Raw genomic sequence first — 12,613 nt, 5'->3', positions numbered from 1 at the left:
ATTACTGTGCATCAACGAAATATTGGGAAGGTGGTGGATTTATGCATTCCAATCACAGAATTCAAGAATGTGCTGTTTCTTTTTTGTTGTTCTGTTATTATTTTTTAAAGGGAAATTTATTTATTTATTTATTTATTTATTTATTTATTTTTGTCTTTTTCCGTGTCCGGCAATGGATCGCAACCCTCAGTGTCGCCCCCATACCGGACCGGGACCGGCAACGGGATCGCAACCCTCGGTGTTGCTCCCGCGCCTTGCTCAGCCAGTGAGCGGGAACCGGTCTGTATGTGGGATCCGAACCCTCGGCGGGAGCGCCACCGCGCTTCCCAAGCGGCGCACTATTGCAGTGCGCCACTGGGCCGGCCCCATACAAATTTAGAATTGTTACATCTTCTTGATGAATTTAATTTTTATCATCATGACGTCACTCTTTGTCTTTAGTAATGGTTTTAGCATTGATGTCTACTTTGACATTATTGTTACATGTTGGAGAATTCTTATGTTTTAGACTTGTATTTTGTAAACAGCACATGCAATTAAATGTAATTCAGTATGACAATCTTTGTCTTTTAGTCAGGGATTTTAATATTTACCTGTAATCTAATTTCTGATATTTTTGGGTTAAATCTACCATCTTGCTCAGCTTTTCAATTTGTAGTGCTTGTTCTATGTTTCATTATTTTCATTTCCTGATATCATTTGCATTGATTGAGAATTTAAAAAAATTATTCCAATCCTATAAATTCCAGTAGTGGTTACTCTGGATATTGTAATACACATACCTGACTTATTAAAAAATACAAAATTAATTGGTTAATTTTCCTATTCCTGGGCAATGCATGTACTTTAAAACACTATACTTCTATTTATTTTCCTGTTGACTTAATGATCTCTCAGTGTGTTCTAATTTTTTATATGATTCTCTACAAGACCTTGTTTTTATTGTTTTATATAGTCAACATTCATTTATATTCATCCTTCCCTTTGTGCATTTCAGATCTTCTACCTGCCATAATTTCCTTCTGCCTGAAGTCTATATATATATATCTCAGATCTGCTAGGGATGAATTCTCCTAGTTTTGGTTTGTCTGAATATATCTCATTACTTTCATTATTGATATATATCTATATTTTGGGAATAGAGTTCAGGATTGGCAGTTATTTTCTTTCAGCACTTTGGAACTATCATTCCACTGTCTTTTGGCTTCCAATGTTGCTGTTGAGGAATAAGCTGTAAGTCTATTGATGACAATTTTTTCCCCTCTGGTTGTGTGTAAAGTATTTTCTTTGTTTATGGGTTTTAGCAGAGTGCCTAGGTGGTTTTTATTTAACCATTTTTGAGTTTCTTGAATATGTCAATTGGTAAATTTAATTAGTTGCGTAAACATCTTAGCTAATTACTCTTCAAATAGTATTTCTGTTCCATTATCTCTGTCCTCACCTCTAGGACTTCAATTGAACATATACTAAAACTTTTCATAGATCTTTTATGTCAGTGCCATGATCTGAAAAAAGAGAAGTGCAAAAATTAAGAGTAAGCATTTTGAAACTTATATAGCAATTGTCAGAGTAATTTTATGTCTTTTCAATCTAATAAAAATTTGGGGTTATATTTGGCATGTCTTTTTATTATTTCATTGTTCTACTAATTTATTTAAGTTGCATTTTACAAAAGTACTATTTTGTGACATTTTGGATGTTAAAAAAGTTCGGGAAGTGCCTTTCTATGGCTCTTATACTCTCTTCCAATTTTTCCTTTACTCTTTCTTTCCATTCTTCCTTCTGGATATTTTCTTCCATGTCACAAATTCTCTTCAGCTATGTGTAATTAACAGTTAAATTCATCCATTGTGTCTTAACTGGTTATTATTTTTTAATTCTAGTATTTTTATTGACTGTCTTTAAAAAAAAATGTTTAGTTTTCTGCCAAAATTCTCAAGGTTGATTTTTATCTCTTTGAACCTGTTAAACAGAGTATAGTATTTTTTTAAAGTCAATAAAGTTTTTTATTTTTTTAAGTCTAAAATGTCAAATATCTGAGCCTGTGTGATTTATCTCCTTTTTTTTTTTTTTTTTTGGTTTTCATTCATTTGGTCTTGTCTCTTTGATTTTCTTTTTTCTTCTTTATTGTGTTCACATATTTGTGTTTAAAAAATTATTTGAGACCTACTTAGAGTTCTAGAATAGTGTTATTCTTCAGAGTGAATTTATATTTACTTCTGCTAAGTACTTGGGGCACTAGCACTATGGGATCACTTTCACCCAATTTCAGGCTCTGTGAATCTGAGCTTCTAGGGCCTTCTTTTAGTTCATTGTTGTTCTTGGGGTACCATCTTCAATGGCCCATCCAAAAGCAAAGAGGTTTACCTGTTCTGGCTTGGTGGTATCAAATTTGGCCTTAGCTCTGTGAGACACTTTTTAACAGCCTTTTTGCTCAGGCTCTTATCCTTTCAGTCTCTCATTTGGAAATTGGCATAAACCATAAAAAAGCTGTTCCAAATGCCAGACTCAGCTCCCTTGGTCTCTGTCCTCCCCTAGATCCTAACCCAGTAATTCTTTACTGTCTTGTTAGCTCTCTAGTACTTTCAAGCAGATTTAAAAATTTTGGGGGGGCCGGCCGGTGGCGCACTGCTACAGTGAGCTGCTTGGGAGCGCGGCGGTGCTCCTGCCGAGGGTTCGGATCCCACATACAGACCGGTTCCCACCCACTGGCTGAGCGAGGTACGGGCGCAACACCGAGGGTTGCGATCCCGTTGCTGGTCCTGGTCCGGTACGGGCACGACACTGAGGGTTGCGATCCGTTGCTGGACATGAAAAAAGACAAAAAGGTAAAAATTTTTTTGTTTTGCTGATTGTCCTCAGTGGGAAAGTTGGTCTAAATTACCTAGTTCTCCATTACCGGAATACAAAATCTTATTTAATCTAGGTTTAACCAGACATCTCCCTACATATATAAGTAATTTCAAAAGATTTTTTACAAAGAGACTAAGCCTGGAGATTTCCCAAATAATACCAACTTAATTGAACAACAGGAAAGGGCAGATCTGAAATTTTTTTAGCTTTTTGTATAAGTGCTGCTTCAGCTACATCACCAGAGAAAGCCCTGAATAAAATAATTTGGCCAAAAAATTGTAAAATTATCCAGATAGATGTGACCCATTAACAATAAGTGAGGAAGTAACCACATTTAATGCTATGGGTAGAGAATTTTGAAAATGGATATTTGGAAAATCTCCAACAGTTATGTAATTTTATTGCCAAAAATGCAATAAATATGCCCCTTTAAAAATTCTCATATCTACATACTTAATTTGGAAACAATTTTTAACCTTTTAAAAATGACAAATAAACTGTTGTATAGGATTTTGATTCCATGTTTTATTAGGTCGTATGAACAACTAATTGACATTAGGGAAGATAGAAATTTACTAGCAAATTTTTATTGGAAATTTTATCTGATTGATGGATAGGGTTGAAAAACAAGTATCATACTTTTGTAAGATGAACCAGTAAAGTTCTTCTCTTGGTTAATCAAGGTATTTTTGAGAGGTAACTTTTCCATGTCTGATAGCTATTAAAATCAAGTAACATAACTGAATTTAAAATTAGGCCTTTTATTCACAAAGGACTAAAAATAGTAAAGCATATTTAATCACATAGCTCTCATCAAGATATTATTAATAAAAATTTCAAAGGTGAGAGCAAAATAATTGTTTGTATTAATAACTTCATAAACATTTGAAATATTTTATATTTTAACTTTATCTCATTCTTTTACTTTTTCTACATATTATATATGTTTGTATTTTATAGAGCATCCATTTTTTCTATGTAATATTAAGTATATAATGTCTATATTGTGTGTATATATGCATATATGTATATGCACACATAATTAACATTTAAATATGTGTTCTTGGAGGGATTGCTCAAAATTTTTTTATTGATTCATCCAAAAAGTTTGGAGACAATTATTTAAGGTTACCTCTTGCAAAGCTTTACCCCTTTGGATAAGTGGGTCTTTATCTCCCACCCCACCTGCTTTTTTTCCCCCACTATACTGTGTTTATTGGGTTCATAGTATTTATCACAAATTATAATTATATATTTACTTATTTTTTAAAAAAATTTACTTAGGGGCCGGCCCGGTGGCACACTGGAGAGTGCACCGCCTGGGAGCACGGCGGTGCTCCCGCCGAGGGTTCCGATCCCATGTGGAGACCGGTTCCCGCTCACTGGCTGAGCGCGGTGTGGGCGCGACACTGAGGGTTGCGATCCCGTTGCCGGTCCCCGGTACGGGTGCGACACCGAGGGTTGCGATCCCGTTACCGGTCAGTAAAAAAGACAAAAAGGAAAAAAAAACAAATTTACTTAGTAGATTATAAGCTCCAGGAGGGTAAGTGTAATGTTTGTTTTGTTTACCAACAATACCCAGAGTCCAGGGCAGCATCTGGAAATTACTAATCATTCAATATTTATAGAAGGAATAAAGTGATTTTTGTTTCAAAGTGAGACATACTTGGTAAGGTAGCCATCCTCCAAGATGGCCCCAGTGATTCCACCTCTTGATATTCATACCTTCATGTAGTTCCCTCATACATTGTGCTAGGGTTGGTCTATGTGACCAGAAGAATACAGCAGCAGTGATGGTATGTTACTTCTAAAATCAGGTTATAAAAGACATTGTTGCTTCCAGTCTGGTTGCTCTCTCTTTCTCTTGTCACTTGCTCCAGAGGAGTCCTGTTGCCATGTCATGAGCTGCTCTATGATGAAGTCTGCATGGCAGTGATCTGCAGCTTGCTGCCAACAGCAATGTAAATGAGCATGGAGGTGGATTCTCTAGCCCTTTAGATGACTGCAGCTGGACGCAACCTTGTGCAACACCCTGAGACAGAACCACAAAACTAAGCCACTCCTGGATCCCTGGATCTCAGCCACTATGTCAGGTAATAAATGTTTGTCATTTTAAGCTGCTTAGTTTGGAATCATCTGTTACTCAGAAGTAGGTAACTAACATGCTTGGGTTTGAATACCAGCCTTGCCCTTTACTAGCCATGTGTACTTGGACAAATGACTTCATCTCTTAGAGCCCATTTTCTTTTTTTTGAAAATGGTGATAATAGCTGCTTATAGTGCTGTTGGAGCACAGTTCCTGACATATAGTAACCCTTAATAATAAATACAGTAAAAATTAAAATATTTATTAAGTAAATAAAGTTCGTTAAGTAAAGTGAATGCTTTAGAAGAAATCTATAGAGCAGCTACAAAAAGCATGCACAAGTAACCAAAAAGAATATCCACCTTGGGCCATGAAGTGCGGGGACAACTAGCTGTAGCTGCTTTTTTAAACCCTAAGAGCATCATTGTGTATCAGCTCACATAATGACGGTCATGAGTTGTCCACAAAGGTCAGTCAGAATCTATGTACTGTTTATTTCCATTCTTTTAGATAGAAACCACACTAAAATATATATTACACATTTCCTTGTTTTCTTTAATAAGCGTTATACTTAAGGAAGTTCCAGCAATCTAGGAAATCCTTTTTTCTGGACCAGTGGTTCTCAAACTTCACCATGCATCAGAATCACCTGTAGTGCTTATTAAATGCAGATTGCTGGACCCCACCTCCAGAGTTTTTGATTCAGCAGGTCTGTGATGGGACTGAAACTTTGCATTTTTAACAAATTCCCAGAGTTAGGCTGATGTTGTTGGTCTGAGGACCATTGCTTTGGAACATCACAGTCTCTGATAAATGAAGCATTGTAATGCTAAAGAACTAGGGGTAGTAATGCTTTAGGCGAAATATGGAGTAAAACCAAATCCACATTCTTTACTGTGACATACCAGGCCCTGCATGATGTAGCTCCACTTTGTCTCATGCTTTGTTTCTTATATTCCCTTTGGCTTCCTTTCTGTTCCTCAAAGACACCAGACTACTTCTGACTGTGTGCTTTTCTGTTCCTTCTGCCTGGGGCTGTTCTCTCCCAGGTGATGGCTCTCCTTGTGTCGTCACCGAAGGCCCAGCTCCAAATGTCACCTTCCCTGAGGAGCATCTCTACCTGAATACATTCTCTATTACACTTGTCACTCTCCTAATTATACTTTATTGTGATCTGAAGTTGTCTTTTTATCTGTTTGTTGGAAACTTCGAGGATAACAGACACCTCACCTCTTAGGTTGTTTGCTGTCTCCAGCACCTGGAATGGGGCCTGGTATGTGGAAGGTGCTCGCTAGATATCTGTTGGTTGGAAACCTGGGTGTGTGGCATGGGATATTTGCTTTATAGCCTAGTTTCTGAGGAGAAATGAAGAACACTGAAAAAGGAAACTGGTGGCCTGGGGAACTGGACCCACCCGCAGCTAGCCTCCCACATGGTACAGCTGCCAGGTCTCTGCCTGGTTCACAGTGTGAAGGAACTTTCCGCTCCCTGCTCCCTGAAGTGTCTTCTGTGCCTTTGGTTGCCTCATAAGGAGACAACATAGTGACTTGGGCAATATTTTTCACTCTTAGGATTTCAGAGTGTTGCTAAGTGGGTCACTTTTTCATGCATTTGGAACACTCCTAATTGTGTAAGTGATTCTCTTTAGGCTGGCTAGCATCTGCAGGTTGTCCCCAGCTCCAGTGAGGGAAGGAGAGCTGCTTCTCTACTTCTGTTGGGTGTCAGGTGGACTCATGTGTAGTCATTTGCCCCAGGAACCTCCAGCTGTTTGAGATCCCAGGTTAGGAATGGAGCCAATCCACCCCATCGGCAAGGACATGTGGACACCAAGAAAAAGAAGCAAACCTGCTTACTTTGATATTTTAAAGTTGTATTTGTTTTCCTCTCAATGGTTTGCTCATTAAAAATTGGATGCCTGTACCAGTGCTGCTGTAGATGAGGCACGGACATTCTCTCCACAGACAGTTGCTGGTGGTCTGGCGTGACTCACCCTCACACGCTCACCTCTCATGGCTCTGCCCCTGGCGCCTGGTCTTGGGAGGTTGGCATTCTTGGAGTAATCTCAGGCTGCTGCCATGAGCCATGGACAAAAACAACAAGACTTTCTCTAGGGAATTTAGAAGTGAGCCTCATGGTCTAGCTACTGGCTTGTACCGCTGTTTGCATGAGGTTTGGGGGAGGGTTTTTCCCCAAATAAGGAGACTTGAACGTCCTCTTGGTTGGGGAGCTGCTGATCCCCAGAGCGTTAGGGCTGGAAGTGTTTACACAGATACATATCTTATTTCCTCTGTTCTTTAGATAGGTATGTAGAACATTCCAACTACAGTAACTTCTTCTGCTTCTGCCCTTTAAGTGTGTTAAAGCCAGTTAGAGACACTGGTCTTGATTAGTGACTTTGGCATGGCTGGCATACCTTGTTGTGCCAGGAATGAACTGAAGATGGATTTGACAAAAAGCAGAGGTCGTGGGCGGGGAAGCTTTGGCAGCTCCCAGGGAGCTGCCTCGGGGGTTTTGTTAGGACAGCTCACCCTCCTCTGGAGCTTTCCTGTGTTTCTGGAGTTCAGTCCAACAACCACCTGTTAAGCACTACTCCATATCTCCATACCAGGCACTATTCCCAATTAGGTGCCGGGAATACCAAGACTAACAGAATTCTGTTCTTGCCTTCCAGGAGCTCGGAATCATGCTGGGAGAAGGACCTGTGGTGATGACTTCAAGATAGCCACAAATCCTTCCTACTCCTTCCCTTGAATTTGGGCTGTCCCTGTCACTAGCTATGACCAATAGAATGTGATGGAAGCAATGTTGTGTAACTTATGAGACTGAGTCTTAAGAGAACTGCAGCTTCTGCTTTTGGCACTCCTAAAATGCTTCTTGTAAGGAGCATTTTCCACTTTGTAAGAAGCCTGACTTTGTAAGGAGACCACCATGCTATGAGGAAGCCCAAGCTAGCCCCATGGAGTGAGAGTGTGAGTGGAGCACCAAGGCACTGACCTGTGATTGAAACCTTCCAGGGTCTTCCATTTAGCTCTACTACTAGCTGAATGCAGCTGAGTGGATGACCTTAGCCTACGCCACGTGTAGCAGAACCACCCACAAAGCCTTGCCTAAATTCTTGACCCATAGAATTGTGAGCAAATAAAATGGCTGTTGTTTTAACCCATGAAGTTTTGGGGTAGGTCATTACACAGCTATAGATAATTGAAATACACACATATATTCTTAGGTAATGATGAAGATATGCCTAGGATGCTGTAGGAGCAGAGAAGAGGGCTACCTGAGGCAGCCTGTGGCAATGACAGGTTGGTCATGGAATGCTTCTCCCAAAAGTTTTGCTTGAGTAGAATTCTCTCTAAAGACCTAGTGTGAGCTGGACATGGGGGAAGGTGAAGGTTGTTTAGGTACAGGGGAATAGAGCAAGAAAACATGGAGGTGATAAACAGCATAGTACATATGTCAGGGATTTTCAAGCAGGTGTAAGGCAGTGTATCAGCCTATTTCTGTTGGTTATAATAGAATACTTGAAACTGGGTAATTGAATTAGTCCATTTCTGTTGCTTATAACAAAATATGGAACTGGGTAATTTATAAAGAAAATGAAATTTATTACTTACTGTTTCAGAAGCTGGGAAGTCCTAAGTCCAGAGAACACAGCTGGTGAAAGCCTTGGTGGTGGCGACAGTGACGGCAGCATATCACATTGCAAAAATGGTGGAGCAGAGAGAGAGACTGACCTCCTCAGTCATTCTTTTTTTAAAGCCCTCAGAACCACACACCTGACCACAATCTGATTGTCTCCCCAAGGCCCCACCCTTCAATTACCATAATAGGATTTCCCACCCTCCCAATAGTCACAGTGGGGGCCAAGTTCCTAATACATAAAACTTGGGAGACACAAGTCAAGCTTCAGTGAGTTTGGGGGTGGGGCATTCAATCCACAGCATGAATTTATAAAGAAATAGAATTTATTGCTTATAGTTTTGGAGGCTGGGAAGTCCAAAAGTCTAGGGAACACATTTGGTGAGGGCCTTCTGTGTGGGAATTCTAGAGAGTCCTGTGTAGACTGGAGTATCACATGGCGAAAATGGGCTGAGCAAGAGAGCTAAGTTTCTCACTCACTTTCCATCAGATAAAGCCATCAGAACCACACTCATAACCAACCATTAAACCATCGATGGATCAATCCATTCACAAGGGTACAGTCCTCACAATCTAATCAGCTCTTAAAGGCCTCACCTTTCAATGATCATAATAGGATTTCCCACCCTCTTAACACTGTCACAGTGGAGATCAAGCCTCCAATACATGAACTTTACGGGGACACATTTGATCCACAGCAGGCAAGGAGTAGTAGAGAAGTTTGCAGAGGTGTTTATCATCATCATCATAATAGTGACAGATAACATTTATAGAACACTTCCTGTGTGCCAGATATGAATCTAAGGTTTTATATGTATTAACTTATTTAATTCTCACAACAACCTATATTATTATTATCTTTTTTACATTAGAAGAAAAGAAGGCACAAAGAGATTAAGTAACCCACTCAAGGACACATGGCTGGCAAGTGCAGAATAGGGATTTGAACCCAGGCAAAATCTTGAAGAACTTTACGTGCCTCCTTTAAGAGTTTGGGATTTGTTCTGCAGGTGATGCAGAGTGACTCAAAGTTTTAAGTAAAGGAGTGGTGTAGTAACATCAAAAGATTCTGTAGTTTTGTAATTTCTCCCACTTTGGTTATTTTGTTGTCTATTTCTCTATAGTGACTAGCAGTGAACTCCTTATAACAAGCAGGGCCTGTGAGTTTATCTTTGAGGGATACAAGGAAGGAGGGAAGATGTGGGACATGTGGGACTTCACAGCTGGTCATGGGGGTGGAGGGGAGGAGAGAATGCCCAGGAAAGAATGACTGTGGTGGCCACCAAGAGGAAAGTGGGCTGCATCCTTGACCCGAGGGAAAAGTGAGAACAGCAGCATATGGGAACCAGCCTGTTCTAAGATCCTTTGAACTGAGGCACGATAGGCTCATGGGCTTTGTAGACAATCTGCCTTTCTCTCTTTCCTTCTCCCCACAGCCTTTCAGGTGATTAGCATCAAAATATTGAAAACAGCTGTTGGGTTCTTAACAGCAATTAGGAAAGAAGAGCACTTTGCACAGAAATTCAGAAATGCTCATCTGGCCATGGCCATTGCTTTCTGAAGGGGTCCTCTTGGGCAAGTCGTGGGATAGCTGCTCCTGCACAGGCCACATCCATGTTCTCTTTGTTCCCTGCTCTGTCCACATGTGCAGGAGTGGCCAAGCAGACTCGGTAGAGTCTGAATCTGGGTGCAGATGTATCGTGCCCTCACTCCAGCAGCTTTTTGTGCAAGGAAGGGAGCGACACACTGCATCAGAAGAAAGAGGTCTGGCTTAGGGTCTAGTGGAAGCTAGGAGGTCTGGGCTCAGATGTAGCTTGGCTGATGCTAGCTTTGTATGATATGGGCAAATGTCTGAGGTTCTCTCGATCCCAAGGTCCTCATCTGTAGTAGGACAGTGTTGGATGAAGATTAATTTCACCACAAATAATAAAAATGACCATAGCTAAGGTTTACCGAGCATGTTCAGAAGCCTGAGCCTGTGATAAGCACTTTGTACACTTTATTTAATCCTTGCAGTAACCCAAGCTTAATGAAGCTCAGTGAAGCCTTCCCTTATCCTATCCAAAGCTCCCTGTATGCGTTATCTGTTGCTGTGTAACAAATTACTTCAAATCTGAGTAGCTTAAAACAGCAATAAAAATTTATAGTGTCACAGTTTCTGTGGGCCAGAAATTCCTGAGCAGTTTGGCTGGGTGGCTCTGGCTTGGAATCTTTTATGAGTTTGCTGGGATTACAGTCATCCGAAGCCTTGCCTGGAGTTAGAGGACCTCTTTCAACATGGCTGGTCAGCACTGGTTGGCTAGAGGACTCATTCAGCACCTCCTCACCATAGGACTGTCCATGAGACTGCTTGAATGTCTTCACAACATGGCAGCTGGCTTCCCCAAAGTGAATGACCCGAGAGAGTAGCCTGGCAGCTGCAATGTCTTTTATGATCTTTCCTCAGAAGTCATAGCTGCCGTTTCCACAGTATCCTATTGCTTACCTTGGTGCAAGCCTATTCAATGTGGAGAAGACTGCACAAGGGCCTGAAATCAGCAGGCAAGGATCATTGGTGGTCCTCTTTGAAGCCACCTACCACATCTTCCCCCTAAATTTCTATCATATTACCGTGTTTTACTTTTAATTGTACTTTTCTGAAATTAACCTATTTTTTTGTTTGAGACTCATTTTCTACCCACTAGAAGGCAAAGTTCCCACGAGTGGGAATTTCATCTTTTTTCCATTGCTTTTTCTTTTCATTGCTGGCACCCAGAACAGTATCAGGTGCATAGTTGATGCTCAACAATGACCATGAGATAGATACCATTATTATGCCAGTTTTGGATGTAGAAACAGAGGCTCAGAGAAGTTAATTTGCCAAAAGTCACATAGAGAGCTAGTGCTGGAGCTGGGATACCAACTTGTGCATAGGGACTGATACTAATGGCCTAGTTGGACAGCATGCAATGATTCCAGTGCTGCGACCATGCAAGTAGAATGACGTCTGCATGTGGAGAGCAGGGAAGCATGCAGAAGAAGGCCTGGGAGAATTCCTGGGCAATTGGGAAATACTAGGAGGAAGTATGTGTGCATGAGTGTCTATCTGAATGGATGTGTGTGTATGGTTGAGATGGTTGAATGTGTGTGTGCATGCATGTGAGAGAGAGAGAATGCATGTGTGCATATGGCAGCTGGATCATTGAAGGGGAGATAATGTACTCTGAACAGCTTTTATGACAGAGACCTGAAGATAATACTTTGACCTTAGTCTTATTTGCTTGTACATTCTTTATTTCTTTATTTATTTTTTGTGACCGGTAAGGGGATCGCAACCCTTGGCTTGGTGTCGCCCACACCGCGCTCAGCCAGTGAGTGCACCGGCCATCCCTATATAGGATCCGAACCCGCGGTGGGAGTGCCGCTGCGCTCCCAAGTGCCGCACTCTCCCGAGTGCACCACGGGGCCGGCCCTGCTTGTACATTCTTTGAAAAATTTGTCTCTAAGGAATATCCTTATTAAAATGACTAAGTAAATTTTCCCTTAAAAATCCCACAAACAATTTAAGTCATTATTGGACTAGCAAGCATACTGCCAAATTACACATGGATTGCTAACTTGATTATGTTTGTGGGAATTATCCATTTTCTGGATTATTTGCCAGAAAAAAAGAAAAGTACTGTCTGTTGGCCACCCACTCTCCATTCTCCTTCCCAGACTCCTGAAGGAGGGGCCATGGTATTCATCAAACACACAATGGGGTCCTCTTAGAACAATGCCTCACCCACCCCCTCTCCTGGCCTGGGAGTTAGAAATTTGGGGGAGGGATGGAAGGAAAGGGTTATGAAAGTCCCTCACTCACTCTCCCTCCTCTGAGGCATTCTGGGTACTAGGTTTTAGAGCAACGGATGTTGTCTGTTTCGGGGGGAATCTTTGGTCTTTGAATGAGATCAGGGTGAGATTCAGGAGAAAGGCCACAAAAATTGGCCTCTGAGGCTAGGTCTAATCTAGGCTTTAAGTGCAGATATTATGGTTTGAACTGTGTCCCCCAAAAGT

At 41.0% G+C, this 12,613-nt stretch overlaps 1 long non-coding RNA gene across 1 annotated transcript; it reads left to right on the top strand.

Moving 5' to 3' along the window:
- Positions 1–4,668: 4,668 nt before the first annotated feature.
- On the top strand, positions 4,669–8,098 carry LOC103590429. The gene is made up of 2 exons (XR_550469.1): positions 4,669–4,946; positions 7,611–8,098. It is a non-coding gene; the product is annotated as an uncharacterized LOC103590429 (long non-coding RNA).
- Positions 8,099–12,613: the final 4,515 nt, after the last annotated feature.

This window comes from Galeopterus variegatus, unplaced genomic scaffold (assembly GCF_000696425.1).
Source record: "Galeopterus variegatus unplaced genomic scaffold, G_variegatus-3.0.2 Scaffold816, whole genome shotgun sequence".
NCBI lineage: Eukaryota > Metazoa > Chordata > Mammalia > Dermoptera > Cynocephalidae > Galeopterus > Galeopterus variegatus.
This window is presented reverse-complemented; position numbering and strand designations above follow the sequence as displayed.